General features: G+C 44.3%; 1 protein-coding gene across 2 annotated transcripts in view; it reads right to left on the bottom strand.

Moving 5' to 3' along the window:
- The window catches only part of NAV1 (neuron navigator 1), a 249009-nt gene extending 242872 nt beyond the window's left edge, over positions 1–6137 (bottom strand). For both annotated transcript variants that reach the window (XM_026713013.2, XM_026713016.2), the window contains exon 1: positions 5149–6137. The gene's annotated coding sequence lies outside the window, so the exon portion shown is untranslated. The remainder of the gene's footprint in view (positions 1–5148) is intronic.
- Between the last annotated feature and the right edge of the window lie 6538 nt (positions 6138–12675).

Genomic DNA, 12675 nt, shown 5'->3' with positions numbered 1-12675 from the left:
AGGGAATACCTAATGCACTGGAGCAGTGATGAGGTGAGTCTTCTCTAGATTTTTGGTTATCTTCTGTAGGCTGGCTCGTTTGCAAATTCTTCTCAACCTTTTGGGCATCTCTCATGCTGAAACACCACAAAATAAAGAAATATGGGAAGGTACCATGGCAGAAATAACTCTGAAGAGGAGAGAAGTAGATCTTCTGTTAGGTGCTCTAGAATGGGAGGACTGAACCTGACTACCTGATGGCCAACCAGTCTTCAAGGAGAAGGAGAAGGGAAGCAAACTGGAATTGGCAAATATAAGAAAAGTGGCAAATAAGCAACAAAAGCCAGCTTTAACATTCCTTATTATTCACTGTCCTAGGGGTCAGTCCAAGAGAAGATCAACCCTGACTGCTCTTTAGAAGGCCAGATCCTGAAGATGAAACTCAAATACTTTGGCCACCTAATGAGAAGGAAGGACTCAATGGAGAAGAGTCTAATGCTGGGAATGATTGAGGGCCAAAGAAGAATGGAATTGAAGTCCACAAGTCTTAAAATTGCCAAGGTTGGAAACCCCTGCCCTGGAGGACTCTTGCATTAGTAACCATGGACATTTCTTTTTTTCCTTTCTGAAAGGACATATGGCAGGATACTACTTCCTCCCTCCCTCCCTCCTTGACAGACTTCACCCGAGAAGCAAACAATCTCTTTTGAACATTGAAGGCAAGAGAGAAAGGTAAGGTGTCTAACCCATCCCTCCTTTGGACTCAGATTTCTTTTATCTGTGGCTACGGCTTTTCCTCATCTCCCAAGATTTTTCTCATAGTCCTCTACAATATCCATGTTGGTAATGCTTGCTAATGAGTAAGAGAGAAGAGGCAGAGGATGCAAGAACAGTGTGCTATGATGAGAGACAAAGAGAAAAGGAAGAGCATATTGAAAAAGAAAAGGTGAGGATCTGCTGGGGCGAAGAACACCCCAGAAGTTCTAGTTCCCCAAGATGGTATTTTTGCTTATCTATCCTTTGACCCTGGCAGTTGTGGTGATGGCCACCCTACCTGTCTATATCCTTTGATCAGGAACTACATTTTGGAATTGAAGGGAAGGACCAGACCTGCTGCTATCATCATGGGACTTTTAGAATGCTGCTTTCTCAGCTTTGCTATTAATCTACCCTTTGCTCAACCTTGTAACGAAGGATGGACCCACAGCCCCTCAGACTCATGTCCATCCAAATACCACTTATAGAATTTGGTGAAGAAACATGCACCAGTTTGTAGCTCCAAACACAAGGAGTGGTCTCATAACATTTAGATTTCCCCCCCTTGCAGTTAAGTGCCATTGCAACCCAACAAGACAGACACAGACTTCAGAGAGAAATTAGGACTGCAGAAAAAACAATTACCACTAACCTGCCTTCAATCAAGGATGTGTATACCGCACGAGTCAAAAAGTGGGCTGTGAAAATATTTACAGACCCCTCACATCCTGGACATAAACTGTTTCAACTCCTACCCTCAAAACAACTCTACAGAGCACTGCACTCCAGAATAACTAGATACAAGGACAGTTTTTTCCCAAATGCCATCACTCTATTTATATTGACTGTTTCCTAGTATGATTTCATTGCTTATTATACCCTATGACTATTATTAAGTGTTGTACCTTATTATTCTTGACTCTTGATGGATGTATCTTTTCTTTTATGTACACTGAGAGCATTTGCACTAAGACAAATTCCTTGTGTGTCCAATCACACTTGGCCAAAAAAGAATTCTACTCTATTCATTGAATCTAATCCTGCTTTCTCTAGTGAGAGATAACAGGAGCGCCTGATCTTACACATGACAATTTCTGCATATTTATCTTTAATCTTTGATCTAAGCTAAAGAAAAAAAAAGAGTGTTGTGAAGTAGTTAAGGCACTAGGTTAGAAACCAGGAAACTGAGTTGTAGTGTTGCCTTAAGCAGGAAATGAGCTTGGGCCAATCATTGTCTCTCAGCCTTAAGAAGGCGGCCATGGCAAGCTACTTCCAAAAACGTTACCAAGAAAACTTCATGAACCAATACAGGTGGTCATTAGGAGTCAACATTGACTAGAAGGCATATCATGCTGGTTGAATGCTGACAGATGTCCTTCACTTATAGGAACTTTTATTCTAGGTTCTAGTGTTCAGGGAGGGCCTTTATTACAGTGGTCCTTGTCCCAGAAATATCCATCTGGCTCTTACTGCTTCATCTTTTTGAAGGGGCACCTTCAGAAGGACAAGTATTGTCATAAGCTGGGCAGGTTTTTTTGGTGGGAGGCTTTCCTCCTTAACAAATATTGTGTGCACTAAGGCAAAAGAGAGGGAGAGAGAGAAGGAGGCAAGCAGACACCAAGAAAGGATCTGAAAGGAGAGATGATGTCATCTGGAACATCTATAAAATTTCCAGGAACCAAGACATGGTGATTGTACAGCCTTATCCAAAAACCTTGCCCTGCAATTCTAACTCGGTTTCAGCTTCCCCAGTCTGGTATCTTTCAGATGCATTTACTTAAAGCTTTTGCCATCTTAAAGCTTCCACAAATCACACAGGAGCAGCAACATTACCAGATGTGAGCAAAGTCATGAGCTGGGAATGTGGGGAAGCTGCTTCAACACAAAGCCAGCTGCTGTTCCAATCAGTTTCTCCAGCACTTCAGAGGCAATATGGCTGTGTAAACGGACTTGGGTGAGCATCACATGGAAGTATATTGACCTGCCTTGCCTTCGCCTCTACTGTAATCTCAGACAGCTTTCTCCAACCCCTCTGTTCACAGGATTTTCCAAGTTCCTTCTCTGCCTTAAGTGAAGGCACCTGAAATGTCCAACCTGGATACTAGAGAGATGAAACTGTAACAGGCAAGTATGTTTAGAAACCAATTGGAAGCCAACAAAAGTGCTAGAAGTGAGCAGGCTTAAGAGCAGAAACATTCTACCTTTGTCTGTTCTAAACAGTGGCCACTTTGGGCCTCCTCCTCCCTAAACAAGGCTATTGTGTGCTACGTCTGATGTACTTTTCACAGTTTCATCCTGACAAATTTCTTTCCCCCTTCTTCACATACCCCAGAAAATGATACTGTATGATACTTCTCCCAGATTTATGGTTTCCCTTACATAAAAAAAAAAAAATAGTCACCTTGGAGTGTTCACCAACACAGTCTAAGGGACAAATGATAGCCGTCTTGTAAAAATTAAAAGAGACTTTTCAATCATCACAAATCAAAGTCCTCTCGCAGTTTGTAAGGATCATAAAAGATCGAGCATCTGGTCTTTGGTCTGGCAGGTGGGGTTATCCAAATGTATGCCAACTTCCTCTCAAACCCCCCATTTATCCATTTCTATGGGTGGTCCTTTGACACACATTGTTTTCTTCTCCCTGCTGTTTTACTTCTCTTTGTCTGCGCCTGCTATGCGTCTGGGCTGCCTCTTGTTCAGTCTGTTGGCAAAGCGTCTTTCATCACAAGCCTGACATGTGTCTGTTATGTACATAACAACAAACACCAAATACGTTTGGTAAAGCAACAGAGTTCAGAACAAACTAGCAATAAAGTGCCCTGGATGCACACACTGCAGCAAAAGAAAAATAAAAGGGCATTTGATTTTCCAAACAGATGAATTCTGCTCATTGTTCACTAAGCATGTTCCTTAGAATTTATCAGCTTCCTCAAAGACTGGGAGGCCTTTGATGATCACATACCTTCTTCCCTTCCCCCAACCATCCTTTTAGCTCTTGTGAATCAGTTTGATCCATTTCCTGGCACACTATGACCAGAAATGACTTAACCCTTGTGTCATGCTCACAAGCTCTCAGCAGCCTTCCAAGTGTCCTGGCGAAGACTTAAGTTTGGATAGTGAGAAAAAGGAGGCTGTATGCTAACCCCTTCTCCCTGCCCTTGTGCTTTGGACCAGGGGGCTGGACCACTTCTCCCGGAGACAAATAACCCTCCAGAAATGTTTGGCATATAATGAAATCAGCTGCAGAGGGCAAACACGATCATGTCTAAGGAAAAGAGGATTCTGCTTGGCTTTTTCTGGGAAAGGACCCAAAACGTTATGTGTTCCCACCAAAGTATGATTTAGTATTTATAACTCTTGAATCAATATTTTTTTGTTTAAGGAAAGAAAGGGATAGTTTCGAACGCCATTTCCTCTGAGTTATAATGCTTTTCCTCCTCTTCCTCCTCCTCCTCCTCCTCCTTTTTGCTCAGCCAAGGACTTCAATGGGCAGCAGCAACAATGGAGAAAGAAATTACATACAGTGAAAAGAGGGAGGGTGGAAAAGAGCATTCCCCTCAGAAATACTGCTCTGCCTAATAGTTCAGCTCCAAGAATAACGTGGCTCTTGACGCCACGTCCGACTGCCGCAATTCTAGATATTAAGCAGCCACAAGAAAAGCATCTTTCTTCCCTAGATGGCTGACTGAAACAACCCACTCCCCTTTTGTGCATTGTAAGGGAAAGCGCAATGATGAGAATCAAGGCTGCTCTAAGGGGAGCTTTTGAAAGCCAGCGACTCTCCCACACTGCCCGAGATGAGGGGAGTGTATGTGACGTGGAAGAGAACCGGCCCGTACTTTCTCTGGGCTGGGTCGCTCCTGGGAAAAGTCGGATTCCCACTCAGCAGTCGAAGGGAAAACTGCGGAATAAAAAAAAGAATAAAACCGTCTGGGAGGAGCCCTCTTGTTAGAGCCCTGTAGGCTTCTCTGCAGCCTTCAGTTCTTGCGGAGGCAGATAAAGACACCCCGTCCCCCAGTTTGCCATGCCGGCTGAGCACCATGGATGCTGGATCACAACTCCTCTTAGGAGTGAGGTACCAGGCGGGAGCGACGGCCGGAAGCGAAGGAGCGAGTTGGGTTCTCCTCAGCGGCGCTTTCCGTCTGCAGGGGCGGGCAGGCCGGCTTGCCAAACCGCCGGCCTCGGCCTCCGTCAGTCCGGCTACGCAGGGGAGCCTTCTCCGCAAGCCGATTCTGCCCAGACCTTCGGCTGAGTCACAGTCGCCTTGCCCCGCCTGAACCTTCGCCGCTTTGGCAGGCGGAAAGGACCATATGGCAGCCCCTCCCGCCCCACCCTCCGGGCCGCCGCGTGGAGAGCAGCATCCCCCGCTCAAGCCCCCGCCCAGGCCCGCAGGAGGCAGCCCCGGGCACTCACCCGGCTAGGAGGTCTGCGCGGAGCCCGCCATCCCCTCTCTTCCGTGGTCCTGCGTGTCGTTGCTGTCGGTCCCTTAGCCCGAGCCGAGCCCGCCTTCGGTCCCGAAGTTCTCCCTCGCGGGGTGATCCGCGCTGCCCCTGAAGCCCGGAGAGAGGAGTAGTTGCTGTCGCCGCCAGGCTTCTCCCTTGTCCGACGGGTAGGCAAGCAGACGGGCTCCCTCCTCTTCCTCCTCCTCCCTCTCCAGTTCTTGGCAAGCTGGCAAGAGCTGCTCTGAGGTTCACCCCGGGACACCAAGTGGCCGCCTCCTGCACGAGGTGCCGGTCTCGGGGTGCCGGCTGGGAAGGGCGGCTCGTTACGTGGACCTGTTGGCCCCCGCCGGCACACGCCGGGGTTGGACGCGGCTGTGGGTGGGAGAATGCCAGGCTAACGCGACGCGACACCCACCCAGCCGCTCACACGTTGGCGGACCGTTTCTCCCTTCCTTTTTCCCCCCGATTTCTTCCTTCGCTCCTTCCAAACACACACACACACACACACACTCACACACCCTTTCTTTAGAAAGTCTCATAAATTGTGGCTAGAGGGAGGGAGGGAGGGAGCAATCTGTTTATCTTTGTGTCAGATTTTTTTCGGGGAGGGGAGGGGAGGGCGGAGAGAAGCCGGGGACTAACCCCTTCCTTCCCACGGCCGTGTTTGGGAGCCCGGTTGAGAAAGCGCCGAGCAAGCGCTTTTGGCAACAAGGGCTTACGACCCAGCGCTTTTTTTTGCCGAGGCGTTGCGCGGGTGCCCGCGCGCGGGTGCTCGTGCACGCCAAAAAAAAAAAAAGCAACCTCTCCTCCCGCTTTCTTTCGGTGGTTTCCACTTCGGGGCAACAATGCCAATCTTCTGACAGAGACGGGCGTGGCGCACCGAGGAACTGCGGCGCGATTTGCAGCTTCTCCGGAGGGACCGCGTGTCCCGGCGCACGGAGTCAGACAGACAGCCTGATCACTCTGGGAAATGTCAGTGGAGAAGGCGGAGGGAAAAAGGGAGGGGAGGGGCAGCTTTGTTTCAAAGGTCCAGTTGGGGAGCTGGTCTTAGCCACCCCACCCTCCAAATGAAACTCCAGCGTGGAAAGTGTTGTTACACCTCTTTCCCTTATCTTCGTTTTCTCCTCTGAAAGGAGTTTCCTGGGTTTTCAGAAGCCCCCCACCTTTTTTTTTTAAAAAAAGAAAAGACTGCATGTATTTTTGAAGAAACTGGGCTTAATTGGTCTTGACTGCCAGCTAAAATTCACAAAGGAGAGTCTGGAGGAAGGTCTTCCGAAATGCCCCAGCGTGGCTGAATGATGGACTTGCTGGACTGTCAGGTTAATCATACACAGGTAAAACTGTCGGACCCAGTACAAGGGCTCCTCCTCTTCCTTCTCACTGGAAGTAGAATTTTATAGTGAAGGTGGGGTGGATTCACCCGACAGTTACCTTCCACATTCTTTGAAGCCACGTTCTCTACAACAGACATTACCCATCAATGCAGCTCTTCTTTCGCCAATAATAGTAGCAATAAATTGTGCTTACTTTGAGTGTCACCTGCTGAAGCAAAGCAAGTTTACTTCAGTTTGCCATTTGGCAATTCCATATAACAAGACTTCTTAAAGTTTTTCCTTCATTTATCCCAAACCATTTTACTCAATACAGGTTAAAAAGAAATTAATTCAATTTAAATGTGTCTTTTGTGATTGAGTAATTGGGTTTGTGTGTTGTTTATCCAAAGAAAAATCACTTTAACCCAATTTTGGGAATCTGCCCAGGTACCTTATGATTCTCGACTCCTGACGAATGTATCTTTTCTTTTATGTATACTGATAGTATTTACACCAAGACAAACTCCTTGTGTGTCCAATCACACTTGACCAATAAAGCATTCTATTCTATGATATTCTATTAAGAAGCACCGCCACATGCGCTTCTTTGTGTTTTAAACAAGTATGTTCATAAATTTAAATATATATCAAGCAAACAAAGTAAACTAAACATATAAATTTGAAAGGCATAGATACTCACTTTTAATTTTTGAAGCTGTACTTCTATGGAAGGATAAAACATACCTAATTTAAAAAAAAAAAATTCCACTAAATATGTCCGATTCTCAGATACTGCCTGGACAGATCCTGCAACTTCCTTGAGAAGATTTTGCGGAAGTAGTTGGCCATTGCCTCCTTCCTAGGGCTGAGACAAAATGACTGATCCAAGATCACAAAGCCAGCTTTGTGCCTAAGGCAGGACTTGAACTCATGGTCTCTGGTGCCTGAAGCCAAGGGTGTCAAACTTGCATCGTCACGCGACATATTGCCACCCTTCGCTAAGCTGTGTGTGGGCGTGGCCGCGACATATTGCCACCCTTTGCTAAGCTGTGTGTGGGCGTGGCCAGCATGTGACACATCTGGCCTACGGGCTTTGAGTTTGACAAGCCTGCCTTAAGCACTACACCAAACTGGCTCTCACTCAGCATTTAATTGGAAGCAATATTGTTTGGAGACTATCATAGGATTATTTTTAATGTAGAAGGATTCAGGTTTAGACATTGGTTTTGTTTAGCTGTCGCTAAGCCCAAGAAAATAATGGAAGGAGACATTGTCTAAAACATCTGGAAGGGACAAAATGGCTTGAGAGCAAGTGGACCAAGAAGCTATATTTGATCAGAGGCAAACGGCTGGAAAAAGAAAAGTGCCTGCAGTATAAAGTGCTTTTATTTCTCCGGAATATAGCAATAACACTTAAGACTTATATACCGCTTCACAGTGTTTTACAGCCTTCTCTAAGTGGTTTACAGAGTCAGCATATTTCCTCCAACAATCTGGGTCCTAATTTTACTAACATTGTAAGGATGGAAAGCTGAGTTAACTTTGAGCTGGTGAGGATTGAACTCCTGGCAGTGGGGCAGTGTTAGCCTGCAATACTGCATTCTAACCACTGCATTACAATGGCTCCTAATATACTTGCTTCTTGATTTTGGGACAAGAATTTTAGATCACACGTATCTCCATATTGATCATGCCAACCATTTCTGGAAATCAAGACAAGGTGCAATTGCAATATATTTATTTCTCAAGATGAAATCCTAACTGTGATTCAGTCCCACGGTACAAATCTACCCACCATTCACAGTTATAATCCTAATTTGATGATTTTCTTGATGAAAGTAAAACAATAGATGATGAATTCAGTAGGATAAGATTGAACCCTGGTTCAATGGGTAAGATTTCAGTCAGAGAAAGGCCCCTAATAAGAGTGATTGTAAATAATAGAGATAAAGAAGCATAAATAATATAATAATAAAAAAGAGCTTGGTAGATTGTCCATGTAATGCCTCAGTAATATAGCTCTTATACTGCCAAAGAAGCTACCAGCTTTTGATTTATACCTTAGGCCATTTTTAAAGGAATATAATGCGTGAGCTCTTGCATTTGTGTGCTTTTGAATTCAGTGACCAAAGACAAATTGTGGTGGAGTTATTACTTACACCGAATTAGTCAAAGTATGAGAGAGGAAGAGGGGAAGTAAAAGGCACTTAAGATCAGGACTGAAGCTGTGTTGACTAGACAAGACACCAGCATCAACAGCATTGACATGTCACCAGTCTATTTCTGAAGACGACAATGTGATTTGAAGAATCAACTGGGTTCACCCAAAAATGACACATATTAAAAAAAACAAAAACAAAACGAGCAACTTCAGGATATACCACTTTGGTTTTTATTAGAATTCCATGTGAAAGTAGTGGCTGAGTGAGGGCTTGTGCTTATGAAAATTTAAGAGGATGCTTTCAGTATGTTGGGTAACTGGGTACCAGAGGTGGTATTCAGCAGGTTCTGACCAGTTCTGGAGAACTGGTAGCAGAAATTTTGAGTAGTTCGGAGAACCGGCAAATACCACCTCTGACTGCCCCCACCCCATCTATTCTCTGCCTCCTGAGTCCCAGCTGATCGGCTGGGTCATCTTTTGTTGCCCTGCACAGGACAATGGAGTAGGGTGGGAATGGAGATTTTGCAGTATCCTTCCGCTGCCATGCCCACCAAGTCATGCCCACAGAACCAGTAGTAAAAATTTTGAATCCCACCATTTCTGGTTACCCTTCTGGGTAATCCAATTTTTGGCTGGTAATCCTTTCAGACAAAATTCAATATTCTCCCCCCACCCCCACCCCCAATTTTCCTCCTTTTAAATACTCAAAGAAAATGCCAGTTGCAGCTCTTCCAGTAAAAAGAGGCTCTGGCAACAGTAATATTAATGTTCTTGTCACCTCTTGCATACAAATTTGCAACGGTGTTTTGAAAATTACTTGGAAGCTACAATTGGTGCAAAATGCAGTAGCCCTCTTGGGAGGATGTGTTTTCATGTAACACTATTGCTCTGGGCTCTGCATTAAGTACCAATAGGCTGGATATACAGTTCAAAGTGCCGGTTTTGCCTTATAAGGCTCTACATAGTTTGGCACCCAAATAGCCACAGGAGCATCTCTTTCAAACCACCCATCTGGTCTATGCCTTCCAAATAAGGATAGAGGTTCTCCCCCTGCAAGGGATGCTTGGGGTGGGGGGGAGAAGGCAGTGCTCCTCACTAATGAATCAACCCTCTGGAGTAGTCTATTTTGCCAGAGGTCTCCAAACTTGGCAACTTTAAGACTTGTGGACTTCAACTCCCAGAATTCCTCAGCCAGCACAGACTAGGAGTTGAAATTCACAAGTCTTAGAAGTTGCCAATTTTGGGGACCCCTATATTATGCCCTCCTTCCTAATAGGACAGTGAAAACAGAACTATAATATCTGAGATTGTAGGATAGAGATTGGATCATAAACAGCGTAGTGTATTGTCATAAGTATGATGCATCAATGTTGGCATTGTATTGCAACTTTTAGGAGTTCTTAGAGAGTCAGATGGTATAAAAATAAAGTAAAATAAATTTAGAAGGGAAAAAGAAGAAGGAAAAAACTATTGTTCAACTTTCAAAAGTCAAAACCCTTTGTAAACTATGGCAAATCTTGTAAAAATCTACCAATATCTCAATTCAGTATTCGTGGATGTACAAGATGTATATGCGGAAGATGCGTTGCCATGGAAATTGGGAATTTGACCAAATATAGGTAGTCCTTGACTTACAACAGTTCACTTTGTGACTATTTGAAGGGGAAAACTATTGCTCAACTTTCAAAAGTCAAAACCCTTTGTAAACAATGGCAAATCTTATAAGAATCTACCAATATCTCAATTCAATATTCGTGGATGTATAAGAAGTATATGCGGAAGATGCATAGCCATGGAAATTGGGAATTTGACCAAATACAGGTAGTCCTCAACTTACAACAGTTCACTTTGTGACTGTTTGAAGTTATGATGACACTGAAAAAAAGTGAAAGTTATGAACATTTTTCAGACTTTTTTTCAGTGATCAAAATTTGGATACTTGACAACTGACTCATATTTATTTACCAAAGTCAATGGGGAAGCAAGATTCACTTAACAAATGTGTTAACTAACTTAAGAACTTCAGTGATTCACCTAACACCTGTGGGAAGAAAAGTCATAAATGGGGCAAAACTCACTTAAATGTTTTGTTTAGCAACAGAAAGTTTGGCCTCCATGGTGATTTTAAGTTGAAGACTACTGTAATTGCTCTGGAAAGGTTATTCATCTTGGAAACTGATTGAGAGGCCCAACCTTTGACCTCTGTTGGAGGAAATTATACCTAATAAACTCACCCAAATGATCTAGAAACTTTATTTGCCAAAATTGTTGTATGGTACATTGGTGATGATGAAGGCGGTAGCTTCAAACATGATTCTATGAAAAAGTTCTACCGATTCATGCAAACATGCATGTTGACCATGCAGTTTATGTTCTTTCTATATTAGCGCAAACCAGCATATCTGAAAGTCATAATGAAATCTCTGGAAATTAAAATACAATACCTGAGAACCCATCATTGTTCTGTCTTGTACATCGATAATTTATAATCCATATTCTGCTTCAAAACTCCTCTTCATACATTTCATAAAACGAGCAGTCTTCCTCATCTGGTGTTTCTTAAGTACGCTCAGTTGCATACTTTTCATTAGAACTTCAAGCCAGCAGAATCCTACAGATGTGGAAACCATGTATTTGCAGGAAAAGTTCGGAAAGAGGGCAAGCATCTTTGGAGATCCCTTTGTTCTGGTATCCTGGGCACTTTGTTATCCAGCATCTCTGTTGGCCCATGAGAAAGCGGACTACATTTCTTACCTCACTGGATTGCTATGAAAAAAATACATCAGCATCAGTCATTGCCTGGCATGTATTAATACATTTAATCCTTGACCTGAGGATGAAGAAAACAAAGCAATCTTTTCTTTTTCTGTTTTCCTGCCCTTGAGTGACCCACTATTCATTAGCAGCTCTAATTGTTCTCAAGGAAATTCTGTTCTCACTATTAAATCAGAATTCAGTAACAACTTTCACCCACTACCTGATGAGCACTTCCTTTGTGCCACAGTGATCTACATGGCATTGCAGGATCCTGTTATCTATGCTGAAACACATGCCAAGCTAATTCTGCATTTGAACCAAGCAGGTGTTAATAGGGGGTCCATTTCTCCAGTGAAGAAAACAAAACATCTTGTCTGGCCAACATCCTGGAAACCATAGGTGGTCAGGCCATTTCAAAAGGTTTGTTTAGGATGAGCTGTTCATGAGGGTCCATAATCCTCACATCTCCTGAGTAGAGAAGCAGCTGCTCTGCCACAATATTCAGCTCAGCCTTTTCAGTTCCAACTCAGCCCTATATGACCATGTTTCAGTTCTAACAAGTGATATGTTGAAGCATATGCTCTCCTGAATATCTGCCCTTTGATCCAGGAACTTGGCTGCTTCATATTCAGTGGAAAAGCAAATATGCATTTTTGCACAGATTCAGGCAACTGTTCACCCTCGGGGGGGAGGGGTGTTGGCTCAAATTTAAGCAGGATCTCTTCCTTACTACCTTCCTGACATTGCAAATGTATCCTTATTCAGAGTTCCTAGCAAACACTTGCCAATTGATATTGCTGGCTAAGGATGCTGGAAGCTGCCTTAACGTGTCGGGTCGGAAGGCACCATGAAGGTTAGGGGTGGGCTGCCTTCTTTCCTGGAGGCCACATTTAAGGATTTAAAGCACTTCTGGATCACAAAACAAGTCAGGGCCATATTACACAGGTAGAAAACAGGACAGCTATTTAAGGGGAGAGTTGGAGAATGACTCCTGTAATATAGTATGGTGGTAGAGGGCCGCATGTTCGAGCCACCATTCGGGAAGGGAAGGAATGGACAGGGAGGAGCGACCACCCATGCCTATGGCTCGCATCACTCCTGTGTCCACGGGGCTGCTCCCTGGCTAGTGAGGCCCAACCATTACCTGACTGTTCACTCCTCCCTGACTGTAACTGGCTCCTTGCGAAACAGCTGATGGTTGGATCGTGGAAACAGCCGATTGTCGGAGTATGGGAGGAAGCAGCAAACCAGGTGCAATAGACCTGGA

The sequence above is a fragment of the Pseudonaja textilis genome, chromosome 3 (genome assembly GCF_049901715.1).
Source record: "Pseudonaja textilis isolate UNSWEBS1 chromosome 3, rPseTex1.2, whole genome shotgun sequence".
NCBI classification, from domain to species: Eukaryota; Metazoa; Chordata; class Lepidosauria; order Squamata; family Elapidae; genus Pseudonaja; species Pseudonaja textilis.
Note: the sequence above shows the minus strand (reverse complement) of the source record. Positions and strands in the feature narration are given on the sequence as shown.